Consider the following 6759-nt stretch of genomic DNA (forward strand, 5'->3'; position numbering starts at 1 on the left):
ACGCACACACACGCCTCAGACCGAGCAGCGCCGCGTCTGCCGGACCGGCGCGCTGGGTGGACTGGAGGCTCCCGACGCTGGGGCAGCGACCGGAGCCTGTACTGCTGCTGTGGTTTCAGGCGATCTTACACCTTTACCGCTCAGCCCCTGCAGAATCTGTGTGCAGGGTCCCCCTCGCTCTCGCTCTCGCTCGCTCTCTCTCTCTTTGTTGTCTGCCTGGGTCTCTCGCTCTTTGTTGCCGTTGGTGTGTCGGCCTTCCACATCCGAGCCATGTTAGTTGCATAGACCAAAGCAGTCAAGTTCTCCAAAACAGGGCCCCGTACAGAATTCCATCCAAACCGCTTATCCTGCTCTCAGGGTCGCGGGGGATGCTGCAGCCTATCCCAGCCGTCATTGGGCGGCAAGCGGGAGACACCCTGGGCAGGCTGCCAGGCCATCACAGGGCCGAACAGAATTATTTAATTAATTATATTTAATTTTCTCCCCAATTGTATCCGGCCAATTACCCCACTCTGAGCTGCCCCGGTCTCTGCTCCACCCCCTCTGCCGATCTGGGGAGGGCTGCAGACTACCACATGCCTCCTCCCATACATGTGGAGTCGCCAGCCGCTTCTTTTCACCTGACAGTGAGGAGTTTCACCAGGGGGACGTGGCACGTGGGAGGATCACGCTATTCCCCCCAGTTCCACCCCCCCCCGGAACAGGCACCCCAACCGACCAGAAGAGGCGCTAGTGCAGTGACCAGGACACATACCCACATCCGGCTTCCCACCCGCAGACACGGCCAATTGTGTCTGTAGGGACGCCCAACCAAGCCGGAAGTAACACGGGGATTTGAACCGGCGATCCCCGTGTTGGTAGGCGACAGAATAGACCGCCACGCCACCCAGACGGCCCCCGGACATAATTTTTGCATTTGTTTTTGCAGAATTGTCATTTCACTCATAAAAAGATGTACCACTAGTCTCACTGTTCCCTTCCCATTAAGCCATAGCATGTAACCGTTGATGTTATGCAAGATTTGGTCTTAAAGACGACCCTTTTTGTAAATGTGTGTGTGTGTGTGTGTGTGTGTGTGTGTGTGTGTGTGTGTGTGTGTGTGTGTGTGTGTGTGTGTGTGTGTGTGTGTGTGTAGAGGCCTATTCCTGCATTCCAGCATACATTCAGGGGTTCATGGGCATCAGGTTGTTCAGGCAAGCTTTACTTTGGGGGCCCTCAGACCAAGGTGTTACTGCCCCTACCTCCCTGGGCCTCTCTGCTCAGACAGGAGGCCAGTCAGGTTACTCGGGCCAGAGATCTCAGATAGGAGGCCGGTCACTTGGGCTGGGGATCTCAGACAGGAGTCTAGTCACTTGGGCTGGGGATCTCAGACAGCAGGCCGGTCACTCGGGCTTGGGATCTCAGACAGCAGGCCGGTCATACGGGCCAGGGATCTCAGATAGGAGGCCAGTCACTTGGGCTGGGGATCTCAGACAGAAGGCGGGTCACTCGGGCTCAGGATCTCAGACAGCAGGCCGGTCATACGGGCCAGGGATCTCAGATAGGAGGCCAGTCACTTGGGCTTGGGATCTCAGACAGGAGGCCAGTCAGGTCACTCGGGCTTGGGATCTCAGACAGCAGGCCGGTCATACGGGCCAGGGATCTCAGATAGGAGGCCAGTCACTTGGGCTTGGGATCTCAGACAGGAGGCCAGTCACTTGGGCTGCGGATCTCAGACAGGAGGCCAGTCAGGTCACTCGGGCTGGGGATCTTAGGAGAATCTTCATATTGGCCTCATGGGGATCTGCTAGGCTGTGAAGTGTCTTTTAAAGATGACCTATTTTATGATTTTATGCGGTCATCATTTTGACGACTGTAGGGGTTTTGTGTTTGCATATGCACTATGCCAGGGGCCGATTGCGTGTCGGTGTATCTGCGTGCATTTGTGTATGTTGCCTGAGTGTGTGCATATATATGTGTGTGTGTGTGTGTGTGTGTGTGTGTGTGTGTGTGTAATTGTGTGTGTGTGTGTCAGCTCTGTAAACTCAGCACTGTGCTCAGGTGTGTGGCTTTGTCCTCTCATGACTAAGGAGAAACTACTTCAGCTATGTAGAGTTGCTGCTGGGAATATTTCTGAATGTTGTGTAAGTTTCCCTGCCACCACAACATGGCTACAGTAGTGTTTACATGCACAGTAGAGTGGGGCTACGGTATGAGGTCATGTAATTGGACTACTGTCGTTGTCCCAGTATACAAGAACCGGGGGAGAATCCATTTATTGACGGAAGTATGTCCCACCCCGGTACAGTAGGTGGCGGTATGCCCCCTTTCAGCTGGTCTCTATTGGACCTTCTTCCGGCTGACCTACAGCGTCACATACCAAACAAGCCGCAAACAAGTCAGCAAGCCGACACAACAGGAAGTTTGTCTCCTCGTCTGTCCAGACATGCGTGGTTCTCGCTCCAGCGCTCGCCATGTTGATACTGTTGATGCTACGCTGTTCCACTTCCGGGTGAAAGGCCGCCGCCGGAACTGTGGATCATGGCGCAGAACGCCTAGGCCAGCTGGGGGCCGACTGAGGCGTACACATGCCAGAGCAAATCCATCCCCAACCGCATCATCTAGGTGTGTTAGTCCCACTTCCAGAAACTAGATTCAGTACGACTTCAGCGGGACTGACACGTGTTTTACAAGTCCAGTTTCAGTCGCACTAACACAATAAACCCACTTTCTAACAGCATCTAGACGTGCTGGGTGTTTCTATTTTTAGGGCTGCCATCCTGACAAGTGTCTGCTGGTGAGTTTTTGATGGAGAAATCAGTCTTAGCTTGTGTCACTATCAGCATTCTGGATGCCTGGGTTTGGTTTGGCGGACTGTTCGTCTGGTCCCAGGCATGCAAGAAAAGCAACGCCGCGTCTTTGACAATATGGCGTAAATCATAGTGAAGTTAATTATTTTGTGTCTATATCAAGAATGAGCGGGCAGGACCATTGCTTCTCGTGTGTGTGGAAAAGTTATTGGCGATGTCATCATTTATTCAACGGGCAGTTAAGGTGGTTGATCTATGCAATGAATAGCTAATGTGGGAGTTGATAAAATACCCCAATCTCCACGTGATTTATTACTGCCCTGTGTGAGTAAGCACTCATTGGCTGGGACTGTTGCGTGTGCAAGCCAAGGTATTCTGAAGTGATGGAAAGGAGTCACAGGAGTCTGGGGTCCGAGTACATCGGAAGTCCTCTGACATGCTAAGGGCCCGGTGTTATGGAATTTTCTGACCCCCCTTGGTGTGAGGCTAGCTTAGATTAGGCTAACCCATCCATCCAGCCATCATCCAAACCGCTTATCCTGCTCTCAGGGTGGCGGAGATGCTGGAGCCTATCCCTGCGGTCACTGGGCGGCAGGCGGGGGGACACCCTGGACAGGCTGCCAGGCCATCATAGGGCCTATAGATTAAGCTAACCTTAACCAAACCCTAACCCCCAAATCCTAAACCCCAACCTTAACCCCCTGACCCTAACCATAACCCGTTCACGCCAAGGGGAGTCAGATTCTGTGGGGGAGTCGGAAAATTCTATAACACCGGTCCCAAATCTGTTGCGGTAGCCCCCCAGCCCTCTAAAGGCTTCCACATACCGTACGAATGTGGCTAAACACTGAAATGCAGAGTGGGACTGTGATAGACACACTGTACGTCACACTGTACAATGGAAGAAAGGCAAAATCTTGACACAGCCCTTTGTAAGCCTGCGCGAGTATAAGCAGGAACGGTCACGTTGTGTGTTTAGTGTAACACCAAGGCACTTGCATTGGCCGATGGTAAGCTGACCGAGCCCTACGACACTGGGAAAAAAGACATTCAAAACGGTGTCATGGAAAAAAAACTTGGAGTTGCATTTTATTAATTCAAAGCAATTTTGTGCCTCAAGAACCCCCTCCCCCCCCCCAAAAAAACTAAAAAACAAAAACAGAACAGAGAGGAGAAGGAGCTGGACTTGTTTGACATGTGGCGTGCTAGAAGTCATCGCCTACTGAGAGAAGAGAGAGAAAGCCCCTTTGTTTTGCCATTGTGTTCAACAGTGAATTTTCCCCTTGCATTTAACCATCCTATTGTATAGGAGCAGCGGGCAGCTGCAGCGCCCGGGGGCCAACTCCAGTCCCTCTTTCCACTGCCTTGCTCAGAGGCACGGGCAGGAGTATGAACCCTAACATGCATGTCTTTTTGATGGCGGGAGGGAAACCGGAGCACCCGGAGGAAACCCACGTAGACACGGGGAGAACATGCAAACTCCACACATAGAGGACCCGGGACGGCCTGGGGTTCGAACCCAGGACCTCCTTGCTGGGAGGCAGCAGTGCTGACCCCTGGGCCACCGTGCCGCCCCACTGTGCTTCTATTGGTCAGTCAACAGGACTGTGTTGTAGGTTTTGTCGTCGTAGCATCAAACTCACGGCACAGACACAAAGTTATATTCTGAAACCGCGAGAGCTTCATGAGGGCCCGACTCGGTAGATTGGCAGTCTTTTCACAAAAGACAACGTAACCGATGGTTTTGTGTCGTATATGGGATCAGTACTGATGAGCAGTGTAGAAGTGATAACGTCCTCTCCGTGGACTGTATTAATGGAGAATTCGGTGTTGTTCTCCTCGTAGGCTTTCGCACAGTGCCTACGGGTACCGGAACGCACAGGCTCCTGTATCGTCTTCCATGAAATCCACTGCGCTATAGTGATGGGGGACGTCCTCTGCGCCTAGTTTAGTGTTTCTAAACACTGTTTAGAGTAGATTACGGTAGACTAGAGACGCTGCCAGGCTGTATCAAGGGTTTTCCGGCCGCCGAGTGACGTCACGATCCATCGCTTGAGGGCCGGTGTTCTGGCGAGTTTAGCCGCCCCGTCGAAAAATGTTACCGTAGCGCGAATCGATAGCAGATTTCTTTTTTTTCTCCTGCATCCCCCCCCTTTTCTCCCCAATTGTACTTGGCCAGTTACCCCCACTCCTCCGAGCCGTCCCGGTGGCTGCTGCACCCCCTCTGCTAATCCGGGGAGGGCTGCAGACTACCACATGTCTCTACACGTGGAGTCGCCAGCCACTTCTTTTCACTGTGACAGTAAGGAGTTCCGCCAGGGGGGGGCGTAGCGCGTGGGAGGGTCACGCGATTCCCCCCCCCAGTTCCCCCTCCCTCACGAATAGACGCCCTGACCGACCAGAGGAGGCGCTAGTGCAGCGACCAGGACACATACCCACAACCGGCTTCCCACCCGCAGATACGGCCAATTGTGTCTGTAGGGACGCCCGACCAAGCCGGAGGCAACACGGGGATTCGAACCGCCTTCCCTGTGTTGGTAGGCGACGGAATAGACCGCCACGCCACCCGGACGCAGGTTCACGCCATGCACAGAGCCGCTAAGCAGCACATCTGGATAGGTGGCACAGTACACCCGAAAAAACTCGGGGTTCCCTGCCACCCCGTAGATGCAGAAACGCTGGGGAACAACTGCGGGTGTTCTTCGTGCTCGTTCTTGGTCGCAGGCAGACAGATAAGGGTGGAAATCGGGGAATTTTCCCTTTAACCCCGTCACAACGAACTACCTAAGACAGCAAGACAGCCGTTATGCAACTGCATGTTTTTGTTGAGAGAGCGAGAGAGAGAGAGAGAGAGAGAGAGAGAGAGAGAGAGAGAGAGAGAGAGGGACAATTTCGAACGTTTCCGGCCTCGCAGGGCACGGTTGGCTTGCCGTCGGCTGACGTAGACCGAAGCCTTGTCGTTCAACCAAATGTACTACAGCGTGACATGAGGCTTGCATGGTGTGACCGGGGGGGGGGGGGGGGACGTGTCAAAGTTTTACCTCAGTATGACACGTAATAGAAATTGAAAATCGCAGAGAGTGTGGGGGCCGTAAAGCACAGGGGCCAGCCCCACACGCCTACTGTAGGTCGACGGCCTCCGGCTCGCCTGCTGGCTCCTGAGTGCCATGAACACGAAGGCGTTACAGTGAGGATAGTTCAGCTCCGGGAAACTCGGTATTCCTTTAAATCCCTTTTTTTTATTTTAACCAATCGCCATTCCAAATCAGGACTGACCTTAAAGTCTCTCACTCACACCAACGCCGTTGCCATTGATCCGACCCATGTTCTCGCCGTCTTTCCTTTTTTCATTTCTTTCTTTTTTTTTTGCCCTCTTGTTCCTTCACGCTGTCTCGCTCCGGTTTCCCTTCTTTCTTAATTATTGGAGGAGGAAAATAGAAATTACAGATAATTAAATGACAGTCGTGATCCCATACACAGGGGAGGTAGAGCTTGGGGGAATAACTCAGCAGGTCATTGTTAAGGTCATTCACTTAATATTGAAGCCAAAGACCATGTATGTGCATGGGTACACACACCAACACACACACACACACACACACACACACACACACACACACACACACACACACACACACACATTTAAATATGGAGTTTCTGGGCTGTGGAAAATGGCATAATCCTTTCCAGCGATATAATTTCCTCTGGGAGAGCGGATATGTTGATTGGGTTGGAAGGTCATGCTACTCACACACAACCATAGACACACACTCACATTCTTGCATGCACATATGCAGCCATAGCACACACACCAGCCATAGTTTGGTCGTGTCATTTGATGCAACACATAATAAAGAGTCTGAACTTGGAGATATGTGAGGGCCACCAAGAGGAACGTTATGGTGTCTGCAAAATTACAACACCCATCCTTAGGTGCACTGGGTAGGAAATCTACAGATTGAAGCACTCA

This window comes from Lampris incognitus, chromosome 9 (genome assembly GCF_029633865.1).
Source record: "Lampris incognitus isolate fLamInc1 chromosome 9, fLamInc1.hap2, whole genome shotgun sequence".
Lineage (NCBI taxonomy): Eukaryota > Metazoa > Chordata > Actinopteri > Lampriformes > Lampridae > Lampris > Lampris incognitus.